Consider the following 25,839-nt stretch of genomic DNA (forward strand, 5'->3'; position numbering starts at 1 on the left):
AACATGCATTATACCAGTCTGTGTCTCTGTGCACACAACTATGAATGTGACTCTGAATGTGTTCAGAGGTACAATAGGTGTGTGTGTGTGTGTGTGTGTGTGTGTGTGTGTGTGTGTGTGTGTGTGTGTGTGTGTGTGTGTGTGTGTTGTTTGACTTTATGTGCAATGCCCCTCACAATGAATTTGCCTCCCTGAATGTGTGCATGCATTCTTACGGGGTCGATTTTGCATAGACTAAGCTCTGCTTTGCTGCCTAAACAAATGGGGATATAGGGACCAATATGTAAGGCCTAGCCCGGTTGATCCACATATGCTGTTTAAATATAGAGAATGAGCTTTTCAAATGTCAGGTACAGAGGGAGCGCTTCACACAGTGTGTGCTTTTCTTTAGAACTGTGCCCTTGTATGCAAATGTGCATGTGTGCAACACAGAGAAAGTGATTACTTTTGTGGTTGTCTCTCGTTACTGTGTGCTTGTGCTGCAACAGATGCCAGGCCCTTGGGTGGCATATGGCTGAGTGGCAGGGCTATCAAACGGCCACTGTTGTGGGTGTATGTGTGTGAGACTAGCCACTAGGCTGTGGCTAGAGTAGGATTAGAATGTAATGTTCATCTGAAATTAGGCTCTACGCACACACACACCTCTATGTTTGGCACAGAGGGCTCTGCTAATTTGTGCACAAGGCAGACGCTTCGAGCTAGTGTACTCATTAACACAATCCCATATACGCACGTGTAACAAGTATACAAAAAATACAAAAAAACTAAAAAAAAAGATCACATTCCTCAACATGAATTCACAGACATGAGCATTAGCTTGATAAATCTGTACTGTACAATTTGGTTTACATTACAAACTCTCTAATTTCAGCAACAGCAGTTAGGCATTTCATGACAGATCAATAAGCACATATTTCCACCTATTTCTACAATACTGCACAAAAGTAAAAGTAAGTTTGCATCCATCAAGGCTGTTTGAGCATAGGATCAAACTGTAGCACTTTTCAGCCTGCAATGAACTGCACAGAATGACACTTCACATAAGTATGTGTACAATATTATCAACACACAATGGGAAATATGTGTTAAAATATTGAGTGTCTGTAACCGCACTTTTTGATGCAAAAAGAAGAAATTATTTGTGAAACAGATAAACACTGCATTCAACTGCAGAGTAATTATCACTTAGTGTTTTGAATAATACACATTAGGTGTGTATAAAGCAATGCATGTGCTTAATGCAATTGGTTACTCCCTGTGCTTTCTTGCAATCTGAGTGACAGACTCTCAAGCAAATACTGGTAGCTATAGCAGCCAGTAACAAAACTTAACTAAGTTGAAGGCATAATATATAGTACATATAGTTTGGGTCAAGGGGACAGAGACACACTAAGGCATGTGGTGTACGTACTGTGGGGAATGTCCCTGCTGGGTATGCTATGGGAAAGCAGTGATTAGTTTGACATGCAGGAAAAGTTAATGCATGAAAGATGTGAATTTCTCTAGAATTTCTACATTGAAACCTGTGCGCACGACTGATATTCGCTCCATCAGTTTGAAACAATATTAATGAAATCATAATGCCTTGAGAGGCTGTCATGACCTTACTTGTCTGAACAAATCCATTTTTGCCTCTCTTCACATCTATTAACAGGCACTGGACAAGACACATCATCTGGCATACTGGCCTGTGGTGAACTTGATACATAAACAAGTCTACTGTATGTACCCGATAAAAGCCTATGGCACTTTTGCCAACTCCATATACTAGCCAGCTAAATGTGCACACACTGTTCTGCTCTAATGTCAACAGGAATTTACCCATAAACAGGTCAATGCAAGTGAGAATTACTGCATACCACATTAAATTAATAAACTAGCCTGTGTCCTCCACAAGTCCTCCACACTGTTCTCAAATTCGATCCATACTTGTGAGCAAAGGTTATTCACTCATATATGGTACATTAGATACATAAACAACTTGTGTCCTCAATAAAGGCCTGAGGCATTTCATGCACAACTATGGAAAGTGTTATTTACTCATGAAATAAGCTATCACATAACATAATGTTTCAGCAAGCTAGTCCAGCCACTGAAGGACTTTTGACTTCTTAGGCCTTAAAGGAACTATAAAAGAAATGTGAGAATCAGCGTACAAAACACACTGTGCTTTGTAAGAACCTGAAGCAAAGCTGTGTGAGGCCTGTATTCTGGGTCAAAGAGAAAAAAGAAATAAAAAGGAAGACATGTCTATCATATACAGTCCAACGTGTGGAAGAATTTTTCCCAGTATACTGTATGTTAGACAACTTATCCATCAATTAAGTGGGAATTTCTGCACAGTGTTGCATATCACTCATTAAAGAAATGAGGTGCACATCTTCAGCAACAGCCTCGAGTACTAGTTATCAATGCACTCCCAGCACCTCCACAAATAACATTAATTTACATTATCTGTCAAATAGCAAAAGGCAAACACAACTGACAATTTACCCCACGGTTAGTAAGTAATTGTCGGAATTATCTTACTGCTAGTTCCAGATGTGTAAAGGGTTATACATTTATCAGAGGACATAGAGATATCCTATAGACTATACTGTTGTTGCTGAAGGGGAATAAATTACTCTGGTAGCTCAGCTCTAGCTTTAGGACTTGTTGTCACCACATGTGTTGTCCTGGAGAAAAAAAACATTCTCAAAACAATGTGATAACAACGTGGCCTTGGAATGACTTGTACACACACTGCCCCAAAGCACAGCGGTCGAGATGCACTAAATACTCGTGCACATGTGCATGGAGAGACATTTCTCTGTGTCAAAAGCATATCAAGCACATAAGCAGTGATACACACACCATATATACACAAACTGAGTCACACACTTAACCAAAACATAGAGGGTCGGAACACGCACAAAAAGATGCGCATATAGTGCATTTGCAGATTTGCTGTAGGGATACTTTGAGTTAATTTGTTTATGCTGAAGTTCCTGGAAATGATCACGCTCAAGGCAGCACATCACTTCTGCATGAGCAGAAAGGACTGGAACTGGTCTTCCTCTCTCTCTCTCTCTCCCTCTCTCTCTTTCATCTTCTTTCATCTTTTGTCATTCTCCGTCTAAAGTATGACAGCTTTTCATACAGGCCTGCTTCTATCAAGAGCTGTAACCTCTGTTTATCTTTTTTTCCTTTTTATTCTACATCTTTCCCTTCGCTGTCCCCCTTGACAAATGAGTCATTAAATCTACACAAGGTCTACAGTATGAGAGAGACACAGAGGACAAACATGGACAGATACACACACACCCTTGCCTTAATCTATACTGATACTGTATGTATACATAAAAGCAAATCTTATACGGGAATTGAGGCCAAATGCCATGGGAATCACCAGCACACAAACAGATTCAGCAGTGCTACAGCTACAACACACACCGACTGGGTCAAGAGGAGGTCAGTGGAGCACAAGAAGGAGCCACCATTACCAATGGGATTGTGGGTTTGTGAAAACCTGTTAAAGCAAGACATTATATAATCTGCCATGACTCACATAATGTAGCCTACATTTGTGTGAGTGTATAAATATGTTTAGTAGAACACATAACCTTCCTGACTCCTCTGAAAGTAAAGCCTTCACTTGATTTGATTTGATTTTTATTGTTCAAGGACTTCCCCTACTCTCTACTCTTGTGGGGAAAAATATATGATAATGTATCTGCAGATGAGTCATTCCTGATCTTTTATATACAGTATATATAAAACTAGAAAATTTCCTCTCGGGAAATTTTGAATGGGCCACGGGGCTGCTGCCGGTTGTGCCATCTCTGTCAACATGGGAATCAAACCCACGATCTTAAGGTCAAGACAGAGCTGATCAGACAGACACGTGATCATCTTTCTATAAGCACTGATATGGAGGAGCTGTAATCACATTAGGTTAACTGTGTGTGTGTGTGTGTGTGTGTCACATGAAGTTACCTGTGTGTGTTAGAGTGTGGGAGAGGAGTGCGCGCTTCCGCGCGCATTTGTATGTTACCTGTGTGTGTTGATGTGTGTGTAACTGTAATCACATGAAGCTGGCTCTAGAGTCTGTGTGTGTGTGTGTGACTGACTTGACACATAGTTAGTTAGTAGCTGCATCCTGTGTCAGTCTGATTTAGCTGTGTCTCTGTTTATAAACATTTAAACGAGCGCCAGGTGGATTGTTTATGAAGTTAACGAGCTCTGGCCTGGTTACCACAGCAACTCCAGGTGGTTACCACGGCGATAGGGGCCCCCGCAGGCTGAGACAGACAGAAACGTGGAGAAAAAGAGCCATTTTCTGCCTCTGCACCGGTCTCACATTTAGGCTTAGCATGACAAAACGGTAACTCCTATCAGAACAAAACACAGATCAACGTTGCTCTAAGGACTTACTGAAAATTTTGGTACGATTTGGTGTTTCTACAGTAAATATTTTGGCGACGCTGGCAGTTTTAAAACATCAGGCCGTTCTGCTTCTCTCAGAAAATATTTGTATTGGAGTCTATGAGGAGCAGAGACAGACGTGGCCGCACTTAGAGGCTCAGAGTTTAAATTCTGTAAGTCTCTCTGATATTTTGAGCAGATGATGAGTGACAGGACAAGTTTGTCTTACAAATTCTGAAAAAATTATGTGTGTAGAGTGTAAATTGTGGCCGGGCCGAGTTTGGAAAGAGAAAAAATCTGGAGTTTTTCTGGCATCTCTCCCACTCTAACCGACGATGTCACGCACTCTGACACGAACATTCCGTCCAATACACACCCATTATAATCTCATAATTTCTCCAAAAATGATCATGGTCATTGAACAGGGATTGATCAAAAACTATATGACCTATCAAAACGTGGAGTAATACGACAATACACAAGACTTGTGTCTACTGTTTAAAGTTTAAATGGAGTCTCTAGGTGAAAGTATGCCTGAGCAGTAGACGTTTGTTAAACTCCAATGATTGGTCTTTTTCGGTCTTTTTTTTCCGCCCGTCCCATTGACTTACATGCAAAAATTTTGCGTAGTTTTTCGCGACTTACGTCGCGAAAAATTCGTACACTGTTGAGAAAAGTAATAGCACAGCGATCCCGATCAGGACACACGTTTTGATATATAATTTGGCCTGCAACTCTTCGAGTTGCAGGACTAGTAGCGAACCGAAAGTTGGCCGGAAGTGGAAAAATAACTAGAAAAAACATTTCCAAGAATGGAAATGGTGTGAATGCTGAAAGCAATGCTGAATGAGCTGAAGAAATTGTTGAAAGAAAGAAAGAAAGATTAAAACAAGAGAGAAAAAAGAAAAGGAAAGAAAGAAAGAATCAAACAAACAAAGAAGTAAAAAGACATAAATGGAGTGAAAGAAAAAAAAGAAAGAAATGGAGTAAAAACAAAGGAAGAGAAAAGGAGCAGAAAGAAAGGAAGAAAGAAACAATCAAACAAACAAAGAAGTAAAAAGACAGAAATGGAGTGAAAGAAAGAAAGAAAGAAAGAAAGAAAGAAAGAAAGAAAGAAAGAAAGAAAGAAAGAAGAAAAAGAGAGGGGGGGATGATAGATAGAAAGAGGTAGATGGATGGATGGATGGATGGATGGATGGATGGATGGATAGAGAGGGAAGGATAGAAAAAGTTACATAAAATACAAATGAAGGAGTAGAAGAAAGAAAGAAAGAAAGAAAGAAAGAAAGAAAGAAAGAAAGAAAGAAAGAAAGAAAGAAAGAAAGAAAGAAAGAAAGAAAGGAGACAGAGGGGTTAAAAAATAGGGAGGGGTATAGATAGATAGAAAGAAAGAAAGAAAGAAGACAGAGGGGTTACAAAATAGGGAGGGGTATAGATAGATAGATAGATAGATAGATAGATAGATAGATAGATAGATAGATAGATAGATAGATAGATAGATAGATAGATAGATAGATAGATAGATAGATAGATAGATAGATAGATAGATAGATAGATAGATAGATAGATAGATAGATAGATAGATAGATATCAATTTATTATTTAAAGTGCAAAATCACCATGGGACATGGTCTCAATACACTTTACAATAAAAACAAGTACAATAATAACAACAGATAAATAAAAAAAACCATTCGAAAAAACACCAGAGGAAAAGGATAAAATAGTTAAAAGTTTGTTTACAATAATGACAGTCAATAAAACAATAAAGTATTGGGTAAAAAGGTACGTTTTAAGACGGGATTAAAAAATTGCGATTGGATGTGGCGTTTCTAATATCTTGTGGGAGGCCGTTCCATAAAAAAGGAGCGCTGTAGGAGAAGGCCCTGCCACCAGCTGTTTTTTTTATTGATGGATGGAATGACCAGGAGGTTTGAACCAAGGGAACGAAGAGGACGTGACGGAGTGTAGGGAGTGAGCAGTTGAGACAGGTACAGAGGTGCAAGACCATTCAAGGCTTTATAAGTTAAAAGAAGAACTTTAAAATCCGCTCTAGCCTGAATGGGCAGCCAATGTAGTGATGCTAAAACCGGTGTTATGTGATAAAATTTACTTGTTTTCATAGATAGATAGATAGATTTGACACATGTTAAAAGCTGCGTCCTATATCCTAGGCTCCACCTGTAATTACACTACTATTTATAGAGGTGGAAAGGTTAAATGTCTGAACTGAAATTCATGAGAAAAAAATAAATTGTTGGAGATGTTTACATCAAAAGTATAAAATCATTGAGAGGCTGATGAATTTGAGCTGAAAACCTATGTGTGAGTGTGTGTGTGTCTGGGTGTGTGAGTCTGACGGTCTCTCTGTCTGCGTGTACATGTGCAGAAAGTAAAACTGTTGATAAGCGCCACAGAACTCCTCTCTCCCTAATGATCTGATTGATTACACCTGCGTGGCAGCCTGCCCTCAGAAGTTACCATGGTGACTACCATGCTTACATTTTACTGTGTGGAACAGTGTTGTGTTTGTGTGTTTGTCTGTTTGTGTATGTGTGCATGTGTGACTGTGTGTGAGTGTCTCTGTGTGTCTGTCTGTGTGAGTGTGCATGCCTGTGTTTGTGCGTGGACATCCTCTGTCAGTCTGGTTTATCATGTGTCTGTGTGGGGCTGTGTTTAAAAACATCTTAACGAGCGGCCAGGCTGCACCTGCACTGTTCTATTTATAGACGTTGATAACGAGCTGGCCGCTACACCTGGACCAACTGCACACAGAGCAGAGCAGAGCAGAGAGATTTGAGGTCTGTGCAGCTTCCCAAAACAGCCCAGTAAAAGAGAACCGTACCTTTTATCAGAATGTGGCCATGGCTACTGGGGCAAGGAGACCTTCCTGAGCACATTGATGTGCATTAAATGTTTGTAGGGCAAAAACTTTTCTCAGGGTCGCAAGGTAGAAAAGGGGGGCATTTCTGCTTTTCTAAAAAAACAGCTCCTACTTTTATATTGAAGTGGATGAGCCACTGGAGCGGGTCTAGCTGCACAATTAGGCTCATAGAGACAATTCTGTAAGTCTGTCTGCTGCTTTGAGCGCATCAAATGAGAGACGACAAGTGTGGTACAAACCGGTGAGGAAATCATGTGTCTAGAGTTTAATTTGTGGCCGTGCTGGCAATTTATCCAGAAAAAATCCTGAATGTTTTTTCGATCCCTCTCACTCTAACGATGATGTCACTCACTCTAAGCCCTGCTCGTTAAGCGCAATACACAACCATTATAAAGTTGGATTTTGTCAAAAATTCTAATGATTTTAAAACAGCCAACAATCTAAAACTGTTGAAGATATCAATAAGCTGAGTAATATGTGAATAGATTAAAAGTTTGTCTACAGTTTAAAAGTCAAATGGAGTCTGTGGGAGAAAGTATGCTGAAGTTTTAGAGGTTCAAAGTAGTAAGAAGATTTTAAAAGTTTGAAGACGTTTTCAATGCATTCCTATGGGAAAAAATTTGCAGAAAAAGTTAAATATTTTAAAAAGTATAAATAGTTAAAAAGAGAAAAGTAATGCCGATAAAGTTCAAAAAAAGCTGCACGTTTTGATATATGAATTGTTGAAATCGCACAAAGTATGAAGGACTAGTTTAAAACCGTAAAAAGGCGGAAAGTAGTAGGAAGAAAAATAAAGAAAATGGCCGAACAGAATAACAATAGTGTGAATGCCTTCAGCATTCACACTAACTAGAAAAAACATTTCCAAGAATGGAAATGGTGTGAATGCTGAAAGCAATGCTGAATGAGCTGAAGAAATTGTTGAAACAATGCTGAATGAGCTGAAGAAAGAAAGAAAGAAGAAAAGGACAGAAGGAAAGAAAGAAAATGGGAAGGGTAGATGGAGAAAGAAAGAAAGAAAGAAAGAAAGAACAAAAGCACAGAAAGAAAGAAGACACAGAGAGAAGGGTAGATAGAGAAAGAAAAAGGTAAGAAAAACAGAATAATAGAACATAAAGAGAATAGAGAATGAATGAAAGAGACAGAGGGGTAGTAAGAAAGAAGGAAAGATATTGGGGTGGATAAATGAAAGAGAGAGATATACAGAGAGCAGTAGAAAGAAAGAAAGAAAGAAAGAAAGAAAGAAAGAAAGAAAGAAAGAAAGAAAGAAAGAAAGAAAGAAAGAAAGAAATTGGGTAGAAACATAGAAAGAGAAAAGGAGTAGAAAGAAAAACAGAAAGAAACAAAGAAGTAAAAAGAAATGGGGTGAAAGAAAGAAAGAAAGAAGAAAAAGAGAGGGGGATGATAGATAGAAAGAGGTAGATGGATGGATGGATAGGGAGGGAAAGATAGAAAGAAGTTATGTAAAATACAAATGAAGGAGTAAAAGAAAGAAAGAAAAAGAGAGAAAAAAGAGACAAAGGGTTGATTGATAGATAGATAGATAGATAGATAGATAGATAGATAGATAGATAGATAGATAGATAGATAGATAGATAGATAGATAGATAGATAGATAGATAGATAGATAGATAGATAGATAGATAGATAGATAGATAGATAGATAGATAGATAGATGTTAAAAGCTGCATCCTATGTCCTAGGCTCCACCTGTAATTGTACTACTATTAATAGAGTTGGAAAGACTAAACGTCTGAACTTAAATTCATGAGAAAAATATAAATTGTTGGAGATGTTTACATCAAAAGTATAAAATCATTGAGAGGTTGATGAATGTGAGCTGAAAACCTGTGTGTTCGTGTGTGTGTGTGTGTCTGACGGTCTCTCTGTCTGCGTGTACATGTGCAGAAAGCCACAGAACTCCTCTCTCCCTAATGATCTGATTGATTGGCAGCCTGCCCTCAGAAGTTACCATGGCGACTCAACTAACTGCTTACATTTTACTGTGTGGAACAGTGTTGTGTTTGTGTGTTTGTGTATGTGTGAGTGTCTGTGTGTGTCTGTCTGTGTGAGTGTGATGCCTGTGTTTGTGCGTGCATCCTCTGTCAGTCTGGTTTATCATGTGTGTGTGTGGGGCTGTGTTTAAAAACATCTTAACGAGCGGCCAGGCTGCACCTGCACTGTTCTATTTATAGACTTTGATAACGAGCTGGCCCCAACAGCTGGCCACTGCACACAGAGCAGAGCAGTGAGATTTGTGCTCTGAGCAGCTTCCGAAAACAGCCCAGAAAAAGAGAACCGTACCTCTTATCAGAATGTGGCCATGACTACTGGGGCAAGGAGACCTTCCTGAGCACATTGATGTGCATTAAATGTTTGTAGGGCAAACACTTTTCTCAGGGTCGCAAGGTAGAAAAGGGGGGCATTTCTGTTTTTCTAAAAAAAATCAGCTCCTACTTTTATATTGAAGTGGATGAGCCACTGGAGCGGGTCTAGCTGCACAATTAGGCTCATAGAGACAATTCTGTAAGTCTGTCTGCTGTTTTGAACACATCAAATGAGACACGACAAGTGTGGCTACAAACCAGTGAGGAAATCATGTGTCTAGAGTTTAATTTGTGGCCGTGCTGGCAATTTATCCAGAAAAAATCCTTAATGTTTTTTCGATCCCTCTCACTCTAGCGATGATGTCACTCACTCTAAGCCCTGCTCGTTAGACGCAACACACACCCATTATAAAGCTGGATTTTGTCAAAAAACTTAATGATTTTAAAGCGGCCAAATATCAGAAACTGTTGAAGATATCAATAAGCTGAGTCATAGAGGAATACTTAAAAAGTTTGTCTACAGCTCAGAATTTGAATGAAGTCTCTAGCTGAAAGTATGTGGACACTTTAAAGGCTGAAAGAAGTAAGAAGATTTGAAGAGTTTCAAGACTGTTCCAATGCATTCTCTATGGGGAAAAAAAATCAGAAATAGTTGAATATTGCAAAAAGTATGAATAGTTGAAAAGAGAAAAGACATAGCACACCTGTCCCGAAAAGGCTGAACATTTTGATATTTGAATTGTTGAAATAGCACAAAGTATGAAGGACTAGTTACATGACTAAGAAAGGCAGAAAATGGCCGAACCGAATAACAATAGTGTGAATGCTTCCAGCATTCACACTAACTAGAAAAAGCATTTCCAAGAATGGAAATGGTGTGACTGCTGATAGCAACTGAACGCTGTTGCAGAATTAGCAAATAGTGCAAGCAGTGATCACCATACAAATGTTTGACCAAGGTCGGAATCGAACCCACAACCTCATGGTCATTAGACTTCCACTCTGCCTCTAGGCCACGGTGCACACACAGTTAACATCAAGAAAGCTTGAGAGTCAAGCTTGAATGACTTAGAATGAAAATTTCTGTGAATTTCAGGCTGAGAGCAGCAGTTTCAACATGAAGCAAGTTATCAGAAGTCAACAGAGGACAACTGGGAAAATAATTCACTATAATTGTTGTTGAGGCAAGATTTGAACCAGCAAACCTTCAGGTCTCCAGACCAGCAAGCTAACCACTAGGCTACAGACAGAGACAGTATGTGAGGGGTAAAGAAAACCTTTGATACAATGAGCTTTATACTATGAGGAATCAAAGACTGTCCAATGACAGCTGAATAATTGGAATCAAAAGTCAAGCAATGATGTGAAATGACTAAGGCAGGAATCGAACCCATGACCATATGATCACTAAACCTTTACTCTGCCACTCGGCTACAGAGAGCACACTGCTGTCAAGACTGTTGTCATTCATTGTAATGTGATGATGTGCTGCAAACTGGTATGAGTAATCAAGGAGATAACAAACACCTGTAACCAATTGAAGGCGGGGGAGGAGAGCAGAATTCAACATAACATAACAAGAGTTCTTCCCTTGGATTCGAACCAGTGACCTTAGGGTTGGCAAGCAGCCACCCTAACCCCTACACTACAGTGGAGTTGTGAAGAAGACTGTTGTCTGTTAATGATCTGCACACTGTCAACATCTAAAAAGTTAAATATTTGAAAAAGTATAAATAGTTAAAAAGAGAAAAGTAATGCCAATAAAGTTCAAAAAAAGCTGCACGTTTTGATATATGAATTGTTGAAATAGCACAAAGTATGAAGGACTAGAAGAAGACCGTAAAAAGGCGGAAGAAAATGGCCAAACAGAAGAACAATAGTGTGACTGCTTCAGCAGTCACACTAATAATAAAAAGTAGGAAAAAATCCACACAATAACAGTAGTGCCCGGGCTTTGCCCGGGCACTGGTCCCTGCAGCTATTTCATAGCTGTTGGGACCAGTGCCCGGTGCGATTGCCCGTGGCCCTAATAAAGTAAAACTGCACTGTGACTGCACAGGTGTGCTCTCAGCTCACCAGCAAAGACAACCCCACAGGCTCCTCAGTTGAACAAGTGCATTAGCTTTGATATTTGTCTCTGTATTACCTCTCCCAGTTTCCCAAATAATTTTTTTTACAAGTGTGCCATACATTATGGAGATACCACTTGAAAAGACTTCAAATAAGAGAGTAAGTTTATGACACACACACCCACAAACGCACACAAACACACAGGTGGCGATTAAGCATTTGATCCTCCCTGCTTTCTTTCAGCAGAAGCATCATGTCATCAGGTTGTCTGACGAGCCCTTGGGGCACTGTTCCCTCCTTTGAAAGACCGACTTAATTTATGAATATGGAAAAAATACAGTACCTGTGACTGATAGAAAGAGGAATAGAGGGACAAAGAGAGAAACCTATGTCCAGTTCATTTTAATTTACAATAGGTGTGTGGGTCTGCCATGCTTCTGGTAGTTGATTTTCACAAATTATATGAATATTGGTGAAATGACTATACTGACTGAGATTTGTGACCTGAGGGGGGGAAATGTTGAGAGGAAACTGCTGTTGGAATGAATTAGAACGTTCAGTCATTTAGGGAAAGGGGCAGGGTTCCTCTCACATGACCAACGACCACTTCTTTTGAATATAAATTACATGTTGATAAGGCCAACTAATATTATTCCCAGTGGTCAAAACCACAGAGATTCACAGTGTGTCTTAAACTCCAGAGGTGATGATCTGTTTCTGCTGCAAACTGATACATGGATCACAGTAATAATTCATTCATTTACAGGGTCAAATTCTTGTGCTGATAAAACCGAACCCACTTGTTCTGGTCAAATACGCACAACTGGACAATTAAATTACAAGATTAGAGATCAAAGAGATCACATCTCAAGGTCTTTAGTTGTGTTGATTTGATCTAATTCACTGTGACTCATTCCTGCAATAATTTGTGCTTAAACAAAACATCAAAAATATGTACACATGCAGCAATTACATATTGCAATAAAATGACAATACTGTACTTTATAACAGCACTATTTGTGTGCACAAAGACGCATCAAATAAGTGGGTGTGACAAAGGAACAGACATGAAGCGAATGTTTGAGCCTCACCTGCACCCATTCACCTTTTTATTTGCTTTTTTACGAGGCATTAAATGCAACCACAGATGAAAAAGTAAGCTGCTGTAGTCAAAAGAAAGAAAATCCCTGATGCTTTAGCTAATGGGCTTAGAGTCCACTTTTTCACTGGCAGGACTTCAAACGGCTACAACTTGCATCAACAAGTCTGGGCTCTACGAAGAGCTAAGGAGGAAGAAAAGGGAGATGAGAAAAGTAAGGAAAAGATGAGACAGCAAGAAACGTCTCGGCTGGTAAAGATGGGAGTCTACGTATTCAATCAGCGGAGAGAGCAGACAGTCTTTCACCAAAATATGTACTGATTTCTGTGGGTGTGGAGAGAAGAAGTGTAAGGGCATGATAGAGAGAGAGGGGGAGAGACTGTTAAACACGATAAAAAAAAGTGCATGGGCCATCAGCTGCATTCACTGGGTTACTGCCAAATGAAGAAGACTTTAGTGGGGGAACATTAGAATGATCTTAAGATTTATTGGCCCATCTGCTAACACAACATATATTCTGTGTCTCCTCTCACCATGTGCTGCTACAACACAATTGTCTACATCTTGAATACAAACTATACTAAATGTTGGACACCTTCACGAAACCAAAGCATATGATACACAAAGAGTATTTACGGCACTGCACAGTGATGTAACTCCATACTATTAATAAGATGTAATTAAACACCAAGAATGAGTGGATTTTTAAATCTAGGATGCTTTTAAGTGCTCTAATTAGTCTTACACCATTAGCTGGTAGAGAAGTCAGTTTCAACAGGAAACACTGAGATTGACCTTGCTACCCGTTTAATCTAAATGAACCGATGAACAAAAGTTCCAGGTGAATATTTCCTGATTGTAGTTTATTGTTTTCCTGTCGCTGGTTTGCTGGAGCTTTTCCATTGTTGCCTCATCTAACGATGCCTGTTAATTACAGCTATTTATTAGCCCCAAACACCCAATTAACAGGCCTTCAGCACAACAAGCAAACACACTAATCTATACGCAACACATTGAGGGATGACTTCACCAAAGATTATGAAGAAAAATGAAAATGAGGACCCCAGATGTGAATAGGTGTCAAAGCTGTTGAAAAGGCTCTTTGTTTTCTTCGTTTTTTGTCCGATTCCATAAATATTCAGTTCATTCTTCTTCTTTTTCTTCCTGAGGTGTTTGTTTTTCCTCTTTTGTCTCACTTTCTCCTCTTCAGCATGTGGAAGCTCTAGCTATGTTTTTTAACCTTTATCTTTCAATGTTGCTCTCCTTTATTTTACAATTCTGTCCAGGGTGTTTGGAGAGAGCGGTGAGTAATGATGCCGCTCTGTTGATATCAGTCTCACAACAGTGCTACAACAGAAAAATAAGAGCGACAAAACAACAATTCAAGCAAAGAAAACAAGCTGTTGCTATCAAAACATCAAAAATAGAAAACATCTCAACAAATAAAGGCTGTAAAGTGGTTATTTTTAAAATATCTTGATTTTTTGGTTTTGTAAACAAGGGTGGGATTTCTGTGCTTTCATACAATTACAGTACATTTCTCCCAGAAATTCAGACACATTTCATATATATGAATCTACAAGGGAAATGCTGGTCATTACTGTTTAAGTAGGAAAGCAGGAAATCCCACAGCAGAATAACAATATTTGCAAAAACGTATTAAAATATCTGGTTAATGTAGTTAGCAGCCATGATTAAAATTCCCTCACAATCATGACACTTTCTCTGTCACCAAACAGTAAATATCTGATTGATGTCCAACAGACACAGCATTTTGTCATTTTCAGCTGCCGCATGGTTGAGTGCAGTTTTATGTTTGCACCTAAATGTCGTTGTGTACACACAGAGCTGGATTATTGATTAGATGTCTGAAGTAGATTTATAGTTCTGTAGTGGTATTATTGGTGTGTTTCCAGACCAGTATGCCCTTCTCTGGTAGTGATGCAAGTTTTCTTTTTCTTTTTTTTTTTGTAACATTTTAGCTGGCAGAGAAGTAGCTTCTGTGAGACCGATAAGTTTACAGTATGTGTGTGTGTGTATTTGTCATTGTGGCAAAATGTATTCTCTACTGTAGCAGGAACTGCAGGTTGCCAGGTGCCTACATGTCTGTTTTTGTTACCCCAATAGCATCACAAGTGTTTTGGAAAATTCTGCTAACTGTGTATAGATAAAAACAAATACTGTACTTCATATGTTTCTCAAAGAAATCAGGATATGGCAAATTGGGAATAATCCTTGTCACAACTACACATACTAAAATGAACAAGGCTAAAAAGCACAATAAACGCATTTGCTGTCACTACTTTTTACTTTACTACTTCATTTAAAATCAAAATTCCTTTGTCCTCACAAACGCAGACACACAAAAACGATGCCTGCAGTCAGTTTATGTATCACTTTCCCCCCCTGCTGTGCCCCAGTTTTTGTAACTCAGTTATAATGAGAATAAATCCTTTACAGTAGTGATCCCACATTTGGCCCTATACACACAGCTCATTTACAAGGCCATGTGTGCAGTGTGCGTGCATGCACGTGTGTATTTGTCCATTTTAAAACATGTATGTCCTGACAACAAACTCAGTATTATCCAAATCCAGCACTATGTTTACATGTACACAAGAAACAAAACAACATGGTTACATAAAACCTTAACCAACGCTTATCTTTTCCTCCTGTATGTACTGGGCTTTTTGTGGTTACTGTTTACAAATCAGGTTTTAGAAAGCACAAGAGATTCAAGTGAACTACGACATCATAAAAACTGTATCAATTGTCTTGTGTGCTTGAAGCAGAAATATATATATTACCTGCTCACACTAATCTGGATGAAAGACCAAAATAAAGATGTCCAACTTCCATTTTTCAGAAGTCAATTGACAGAAAGACAGTTTCTGGATAGATCATCCAGCTTTGGTACATACCAATGTAAACACACTATGTGCACATATTGACAATATGATTGCTGTGTGTGCACATGCAAGGGTGCATGTGGTTAGTTAGTGATTGCTGACTTAACAGATGGAAGGCAGATGTGGAGTGAAAAGTCAGACTGATGTTATTAGCCTCTGGTGGTTTCCCACACAGATGAAGAGATAGATGGGTCGACCAAACTCTGGCACTAAAACCTCTTTATCTCAGGATAAACAACAGCGCAGGGATCAACAACTAAGGCAACGTCACTGGCATTTAAGAAAGGTTGTCTCAGTAAAAATTAGACTTGTATCTTCTGTGACAAACCAAGAGTCTCATAAATGACAGAATGCAAAATTACACTATTGTACTTTTAACTTTGTAAAACTTCGTCAGTTGAGGTAAGATCAGTGTCAAAATAATGGAATTTCTTTTAACTTTCTTCAGACAAGTGGGTAACCTGTAAACATGCATTACTCAAGATAAAAGCTCTGCAACTACCAAGCAAAATCAATAAGTAAATGCAAGATTTCAAACAGTGTTAACACGTAATTTACAATGGAAGATAAGCTTTTCACAGCTTGTTAAATGAGACGCTAGAGTAGCTAACAAAGAAACTGGTGTAGGTTGCATTTATCAAGGCAATGTGGATTAATCCAACCGAGATTGGCTGAGTTAGTTCTCTGTCTTGACAAAGTGTGTGCGGCTGTGAATGTGTGATACTGTGATAAGATGGGATTTAAATGAAAAGGGTGAATGCAATGGGCAATCTCAAAACACGCACAGTATTCGCACGCGAAAAATAACTCGATTTCTCCTGCTGAAACGCCTCCTCTTCCCGTCTTGTGTTTGTCGCATGTGCTAAATAAAGAGCATCTCTACTTTACTTTGTAGGTTGGGCTGTTTCAACTAAACATGGAATGAAACCAAGATGAATTTGAGATCCCTAAACAGCATGGAAGCAAGGGAGACAGGCTGAAAGCCAGGATGAAAGGGGGGCAAAGTCTAACCACAGCTTTCGCCTGTAGCCTGAAACCATGCATCTGAATTTCCATATAGATTGTAGTGAGTTTAGTTTGAATCAGGCTTCTAATATTTCTAATGACAGGCTATGTTAAGCAATCAGGCACAGACACACAATTACTAGGGCTGATAAGCCTGCATACATGAATACACAAAAACAAATATATTCCAAGATTTTCATGCTCACACAAAGCAAAGGTCAATTTTAGTCAAAACTTTGCAACAACTCAAACAATCATGGAAAACACACATTCATACAGGAAGACACATCCCGTATACAAGCTGCGATGGAACTTATACCTCGGTCCTTGCTCCTGCTACTTAAATTATGTGTAAAGCAAAAACATACCATATCATATACCTTAATTTACTTTAAAGAAATGAAAGAATCCATTTAGTGAGCCCAGCAGGTGCAGAATATAGAGGGTATACACCCACATCTCTCCAAATGAGCTCGGCTGAATGGGAGGCCTATTGACTGAATCAGAAAGCATTCACAGTCCTGTCTAGGAAACCATTTAGTAACACAAGCCCTAATACACCCCTCCTCCCCCCAATTCATTTCTCTGCCCCTTTCTCTCTCCCTCCCCACATTCAGATGTCAGTCACATAACATGCTGTTAAAAGGAGGTAGCTGCAAACCATGGTTTCCTTCGGCCCACTGCTGTGTGTGAGTGCATGTGTGTGTGTGTGAGAGAGAGTGTGTGTACCTGTCTGTGTTGATGTGTGTGAATAACACACAGACTTGATGCCTTTGGCCCAACAAATGGAAGCAATCAACAAGCTATTACAGCACACACTGTGTCACTTTGAGAAAGACTGAGTATGAGTGAGAGAGAGCGAGGAAGAGGGGAGTGAGGAGTGGAGAGGCAGAAAGGAACAGGAAGAGAAAGATGTGGTGTGAAAGAGTAGATATTTTATTGGAATTTCATTTCAAAAGCTGAAAGAATTATTGCAAAAAAGCCATTTCTCAATTCTATTCAGTTCAACTGAGGGAACTTGTAAAACTTAACTTCCTTAAGCTGGCACAGTAGACATACCCAACAATCTCCTTTTTTATTTTTCCTTTTTGGCTACATGACCTTGGGACTATGAAAGGCAAATAGAGAGATTCAGTCGACTGCTCTGTAATGTTAACAGCAGCCACCTTCATCATTGTGACTAGGTTAAATGGCTGTTTCTGTCAGTGTATCGCTCTGCTTTCTACTTGTTCGAAAACACGCTGAGACTTACAATGTAGGGATAAAAGAGAGTAACACAATATAAGTCTTATAAGTTCCCCAGGAGCGTCTGCCTCTGACCCAAATAGCAACTCTGCTCAGTTGGTTTTGTTTTCTTAAGGTTCAGCATTTGTTGTGTCATAATTGCATCGCAAATAGTAGCTCATTAATTTAGAAAAACTTGGCAACACCTCAGAAAACTGTTGGCTCTACACTTTCTTCTCTCCTATGGGTGCAGACAAGGATAAGACTGTAGAAAAAGATCTAAAAACATTTTAAACCAATGCTTATACACTTCAGCCATCCTTACCACAGAAAGCTGGAGAGGATTTTGCAGTGCTGTGGCACATACAGTACTTGTTAATCATGTTAATTCTTCTCAATACTACCATATTCTGACTTTTACCTTTATCTATGTTTTACCCTTTCAAGCACACAATAGTTATGTTGTTGTATTTAAAACCAGTTGAAGACATTGTTTAGTCTACCAAAAGGACACAGTGTCACCAAAATGAACATCTATTTGTGTACATGCACTTTGTATGTAGAGCACATTTTTTTCCAACAATACTGAACTTTTAAGGAGACTTTGAACTGCAGCGTAAATCTCATGTACAGTATGACAGTAACTTAAGAAAAGTTTATCAAAGTGTAAGTGTGTGTTTGTGTGTTGTTCTGTGTAAACAGTACAGTTAACCCATTTCAGGGCATTGACACAACGTTCAGTGTATGTCAGCTGTGATCGTTACATGAATCCTTTGCTGCAATCCATATAATATTCATCTCTAATATTAACTGTAAGGTACTTGGGGCGGTGCGTGGCGCAGTGGTTAAGGCGGCCCGCCCCATGTAGAGGCTACAGTCCTCAACGCAGGCATCTCCGGTTCGAATCCCGCGTCGGGCAGACCTTTCCTGCATGTCATTCCCCCTCTCTCTGCCTCCCCCTTTCCTGTCTATCTCTACTATGGCTATCAAATAAAGGCATAAAAAAAAAAGCCAAAAAATATACTTTAAAGAAAAACTGTAAGGTACTCATTTAGTGTAACTGCAGGACATGTTGGCCCTACTTTCACGTGGGTTCATTATGAGAAATCATACTGGGCTTGCTGGAGCATATGACCTCAATGTGCCCAGTTGACATTCAGTCAAATACAACATCCTAACAACTGCCATATGGTTGAGATACATAGAGTCAATGTGACCATTGGCCTTGTGAAACTATGGCCAGAACCAGTGAAGGCAGCATCTTGCTAATGTGTAATGGCTAAAGGTTAAAAAAAGAAAGAAAAGTTGATGGTAAACAATGTATAGGGCATTAGAGATAGGCTACACTTTAATCAACGGAGAAAACTGTGCAAACAAGTTTAAATGTCAAGTGTGTCACTGACAGGAGCAGCAGCAGTTGGATTTTCTGGGTAACCATGATGAGTTCATGTTCTTGGCTGTGCATGACAAAATTTCCTGATATACATCACACTGATTTCTGTAGAACTATGCAAACAGAATCTACAGAAAAAAGTAAAGCAGATACGTAACTTTGAGGATGGGCAGGTTTGAAAATCCCTCCTGGTTCGAGCCTTTCACATGTCTGACTTGAAAACAAAAGTACCAAACCCCAAACCACCCTCTCAGTTGCAGGGTGCCATGTTTGGCAAGAGCTGAATACCGTTTCTGTGTGTCTTTACATCTAATGAAATGTATCTATAGTGTAGTGATGCATAAATTAGAAAAAAAAGAAAAAAAGAACTTGGGAATATTTCAAAGGCGGATGTTTGTTTGGCATCGAATACACTAAATAATTATGGCGACTCACATGCATGTTTGTAGTTTTGTGGGACCATGTGTATGTTCTGTGTAAGTCCCTGTTGTGTAACCTTGACAGATTGAGAGCATGTATACATGGCTATAATTCTCTACTGTACAGTAGTGGAAGAAAAGCATGTGTTTGGCAAGTAGGATTGTGATGTGGGTGGAATATCAGTGTACACACATACACTCAGTTGTCAGTTCATCGAGAACAGCTAACTAAAACTAATGCAGCCTAATACAACAGGGCTGTATAAATAAACCCTCCCTTCATTGACACTATCCTGTTCACTAAGAGAGATGATGAATTAACGTTCAATCACCTTGACTTATCATCCACTGAGTCACACCTTGGCTCAGGTGACCCTAATGACCCACATGTTAAAGGGATAGTTCACCCTAGAATGATATTTCGCTCATTATCTACTCACCCTCATGTTGACTAAGGGCTGGAAGAACTTCCAGAGTCCACCGTCCCTTCTCTGAGTTACAGGGGGTCTTGGCGTAGCAGTGCATTTCAATGCAACGGTTGCAAAGGGACACCAGAGCTCTTCGTAAAAAAACACACACAAAAAAACATCCAAATACCTCCATGATGCTCGTATGTAATGTCCGTCTTGTGCTGAAGCCCCAAATTGCGTAATTGTCCCGAAAAAAATTAAATAAGTCTATATTTTAAGCTTGTTTGTAGCGGAAGCTTCTCGAAGCTTCTCTTCCTGGTCCGTCCAAATCTCGCGTGATTGCCGTGTGTTTTTTTACGAAGAGCTCTGGTGTCCCTTTGCAACCGTTGCATTGAAATGCACTGCGACGCCAAGACCCCCTGTAACTCAGAGAAGGGACGGTGGACTCTGGAAATTCTTCCAGCCCTTAGTCAACATGAGGGTGAGTAGATAATGAGCGAAATATCATTCTAGGGTGAACTATCCCTTTAACCTAAGGACCCCCCCAAAGGGTTAAATACCTCCCACATCCGTTTTTTAGAACTAAACAGGCCTTTCAGATGAGAGGCAAAACATTTTCAAAAACTGAGAAGTCCAGGTGCCTTGTAGCATTTAACAACAACTATGACCTGGATTGTAGTGAACCTACACAGACAAACAACCCATTTACAACCCCTCATTATAGTCTGTTTTTTCATCAAAAGGTCTAAACAGCCATCTAGTACGCTTCAGGTAGCAGAGCTACTTTTAATTAAAATACCCAAGAAAAAATGTCACATACAGCTCATTAAAGTTAGTCTAATTAGTCTAAACACACGCTTGCAACAACACTCACACACATTATTACACAACAGCTAGGGATCAAGTGTCAAAACAGATGCCAAAACAACATGCAGTATGGTCGCAGCATGGCACGACAAATGATGACAAGATTGACAAGAGAGAAAGAAGCAGGTATGTGCTGTCTCTGCAGGTTTAAGGAGCACTTGGTCCTCAGGAAAATCGATTAGGGCCCTGAACACCAGCTGGCACCTGTGTGTGCAGCATCAAACTGATATCAGATGAGAGAGGGGACACAATTGTCAGGGGCAGGCGCACAGCATGTGTGTGTTGGGTATACAGGATATGGGAAATCATTAGTAAACCCTGTGTCTAGAACTAATGGAGATGCACAGGAGGAAGAGGTGTGTGTTAAGTAAGTTTGTGTGGCACTCACCACTCAGCTCATACTGTCAGGATATTGTTAGCTAATCAGGAGGTAATGAAAGTTACACGATAGTCTCAAGCAGGGAGATACTTCCTACTGTCCTTCGATTTCCTTTTATGGAGTATGTGATACATCAATCACATCATAAATTGGGCCATAACAAACTGCACAAAGAAAAGAGCTGAGCCATGTTGTGACAGACCAACAGCGGAATAAATGATTTTTAAACCCAAGAATACATCAGAAATAAATGTCCAGAATGAACATATTAATTAGCAGATTAGAGATGGACCAGTATTAAAATAATGGAAACATAATCAACTGTTTTTGTATGTTTGTGACAAAAGAGTTCAACTGACAAAACTGAAGACTTTCAATAGCTTTAAAGCCTTAAATCTATATAATTTAACATGTTGACCTGTTCTAGTCATTATATAACCTGGACACAGACAGCAAAAGAAAGGAAATGGCCACAGAATAGAGAGAAACAATCAGATTGGTGGAGAGACAAGTTAAGACGACATGGCAAGAAAATGAACGGCCATAACTAATATTTCTGTCTTTTTCTCTCCTCCCTCCACACCCTCCTCTTCTTGCCCTGAATAGCCAGTTAATTAACCGAAAAGGAGAGAAAAAAGAGTCGCAAACAAATGTCAAGTTTGACAAAGATGGAGGTTAGCTTTTCACAACAATGCAAAACAACAGCAGTTTAAAAAAAAAACTAATTTAACAAAATAAAAGTAATTAAAAATGCCAAAAGGGAAAAAAAAGAATACTAACTGTTCAGTTTAACAACGTGTAGAAAATATGAAAAAAAGATCTGTTGGGGAGAGAGAGAATTGTAAGACTAATTAACATTTTTTTCATTTTCTTTAAATGATAATTATGTCAACTTCTATGCAGCCAACTGGGAGTTCTGAATAACTGAAGGGGGAAAGTTTATTGAGTGTAATTAAGTGTTTTATTTTCTGCAAACTCTTTCATTACGAGCCTTTCATTTAGCCACCTCTACCTCCCTCCCTCTTTCAGTCCTCCCTCTTTCTGTTTTGCTCACTCTCTTCCTCTCTCTCTCTCCGTCTTGTATGGTTGGGCAGATGCAACGGGCCATGTTGACAGCTTGTCCCTCCTCTCTTGCCGCAGGGAAAACTGTCACCCCTGTCATTCAGGCCTATAAACACAGCATGGAGAGTGCGTGTGTGTGTCCGCGTGTGTGTGTTCTCAGGAGAATATGACAGTGTGGGGTGAGAGGGGAGAAAGGCTTTGTTAGCTCTGCCAGAAACAGCTGAGTGTGTGGACACACACACATTGAGTTTGCTGAGATTGACTTAAGCATGATGAGAGTTTCACAACCCTAACCTGGAAGGGCAAACCCTTCGGGGAGCAAAACTTTACACCAGATGACACTGTGCTGCTGCAAAGGAAGAAAAGTCTGTGTGTGTGTGTGTGTGTGTGTGTGTGTGTGTGTGTGTGTGTGTGTGTGTGTGTGTGTGTGTGTGTGTGTGTGTGTGTGTGTTGCAGGGGAATGAAATGTGGTCAGTCTAGACAAACAATAACAAGACAAGCATGCCAGTTGCAGTGTGTATCACCCCCGACTATCTCATTGATGATGGTGTAAACTGAACAACAAGCACAGTGCAGGCCTATAGACGAGCTAAGCAGGATATATACTTTAGAGTTACCAGCTTAAAATCACACAATTTAAGCGAAGCAACTCCCTGCTAACAATTTAAAACTCAGCTGTGATCAAAATGTGTCTGAGTTCAGGTGAAGATAAGTGGAACTGTAAAAACTGCAAGTAGTGTCACAATGCTGCTTACCAGCTCTTTTTTTTTAAATGTGTGTTCCTGCTACAATGTTCAGACCTGTGCCTGCTCTGGTTAACAGAACAGATCATGCTTTCTTAAGCAGAAACTCATAGGAACACAAATCATGCAAGACAACGCTATAAAATCCAACAATGTGACCTTTAAACTGTGTCTTGGGACTAGAACGGGTTGCAGACATGTCCAGTTTAAGACTGAACCAGATTTGTTTTCAAGGGTGAGGCACCACCACTCATGTGGGACCCAGGCAGCAAAGAACCTGTATTCAAAACAAAAGGCTAAAACATGGCTCAGTGGGTTTCACAGTCAGGGCTGTAGGGTGTGAGTGTGTGTGTGTGTAGTGTGTAGTGTGTCTGGTTGTGTGTCCGGTGCAGGGCACTGGCCCTAGACAAAGTGCTCTGCCAGCTTTCTGCCCACTGGTCTTTTCATTGCTGATGGATGGGCCTTGTTCAGCACCATCTGGCTATAGGATACTTCACATTAATCATCACAAACACACACACGCACACAGACACACACTCCTGTCTCTTAAAAATACACCAGACAAATTGTCTCGATGTATATGTACCCAAAAAACATCAAACTCAAGACGCATAACAATTATCTTACGTATGAGGCAAAGTGAAGGAAAAGAAGGACAGAGAAAGAATGGCAGAATACATTTAAAAAAATAAAGGAAGAGACAAAAGGACATTAAACAAACAAAGAAAAAAGAAACTAGTATTTGTTCTCATTGACAGCCCATTTGCACTCGCGTTTAACTAGCCATTTTCCCCAATTGTGATTCTGAGTTAGCCACGGGAGATTAAGGAACAAGCTTGGTACAAAAACAACAATTAGTTCATTTAAAAACATTGTTTCATTTGGTGGGGAGCCTGGAGCTATGGAATAATAAAGCCTCACTAACCCAACATCCCCCACCCCCGTCTCAGTCTTTATTAATGACCTTTTTATACCTATAGGAAGATGTGTATTAACAATAATGGCTGTAAAGACACCGACGTCTCCCTTCCCTCTAAATCTGTGTGCTCTCTCCATCTCTCCCTCCCTCTTTATCTATCTCTCTCCCTCACACACACACACACTGATGTGTTGGTAAACACATAATATCCTTATATAAACCGTAAGCTGAAAGGCCAGACACCCAGGGGAATTTAATGTAAAATGAGGGACATTATCAGACTTCATTTATTTCTATCTAACGGCAATACAGGCTTAATACAAGCTATTTTGCCTCAACATTTCCACGCTGTATGGACATGGGCAAGGACAGGCGGAACCGTGGTTGATCTGGGAGGAAGCATGCTTGACATTAGATTTATTATCATTAAATCATATCTCACGGCTATCTGGCTTTGTAACGCAAGGGGATTTATTTGTACGTCTACACAATCTATGGAAAAGGAATAAGACCGAGGGAAAGATGGCTGTAAGCTGAGCTGCATGGAAGATTTACAAGACAGTTGCTTAACATGTTAAAAATATTTATGTATGAGGACTATCAGATGCCATATAATATGACAGGATTAGTTTTGACACATTTTATGATGAAAATATAGTGACATAGGGAAGGTTATCGATAAGTTAGTTGATATTTTACTCGACTGGGGATGGAAAACATGAGATTATATAGCGGTAACAAATGTGGCATACCAGCGCAGAGTAATCATATTTAACAGTGGCAATTTATTTGTCCTTTATAAATGCAAAAACTAAAAATAAATGTAGAAATCTGAAACAACAGCACATTTTTTAGAGGTCTTCAGGGGGTCTGGGGGCTGTGACTGCAGCCATGTTTCATCCTTAGCCCTAACTTTGGAGTGGACAGAGGCTTTGTCCCTGAAGACGAAGCTACGCAGTGGCTCAGACCGGATTAAGAGGTCTAAGAACTGGTGAGACAATACAGTACGTTTAGAGTGGTACTTGACACAAAATCTGCTCACTGAAAACATGCATGCAGAGAGAGACAATTTCGCTGAAGGTAGAAACGGATACAGTTTGTGTCACTTCACAACTTGCAATGAAAATCCTATTTTAGTCGTCTCTTTGTGTCTGTCCTTCAAGGTTTTTGGTAGTGGTGTTTAATGGGGCAGCATAATTGGACACAGACATGGCTTGATTGGAAGACCTGACATTTGAAGGGAAATGATTCAGCTCTATCAAAAAACTCAACTTTAATGGATCAACATGTTAACAAAAAAACATTCAAAGCGGTGAGAACAAAAAGACACAAAAGAATGAAGTGTTCAGTGGCATCTTTAAGATGGAGCAGCTCAGCACAGCAGGTGTGTGCGCCTCAATTCCTGTGGGAATCTTACTTGAGCAGAGAGCATGTTCACAAATACTAAGTGTCTAATTTAGATGCAGACGTGTTTATTATTAAGATATTCTCTGATAACTTTGCTCAATTTACATTCCCTGTTTGTGTTAGGTGTGCTTCTCCATTCACTTACATGCAATGTGTGTTCCTTATGTACTATGATTAGTGTAGCTCTGTGAGTGTGTGTGTTTGAGTGTGTGGGAGGCAAAGACCCATGCCTGCCACAGTGAAAACGTGATCTCCCCCATATCCTTTTAATTAATGTGGAACATTTAACAACTGCAACACAGGCACAAACTGCTCGAG

At 39.7% G+C, this 25,839-nt stretch overlaps 1 protein-coding gene across 1 annotated transcript in view; it reads right to left on the reverse strand.

Moving 5' to 3' along the window:
• Positions 1-25,839, reverse strand: part of cdkal1 (CDK5 regulatory subunit associated protein 1-like 1) — a 231,426-nt gene that overhangs the window by 33,821 nt on the left and 171,766 nt on the right. The gene's annotated exons all lie outside the window — the stretch shown is intronic.

The sequence above is a fragment of the Trachurus trachurus genome (genome assembly GCF_905171665.1).
Source record: "Trachurus trachurus genome assembly, chromosome: 16".
NCBI lineage: Eukaryota > Metazoa > Chordata > Actinopteri > Carangiformes > Carangidae > Trachurus > Trachurus trachurus.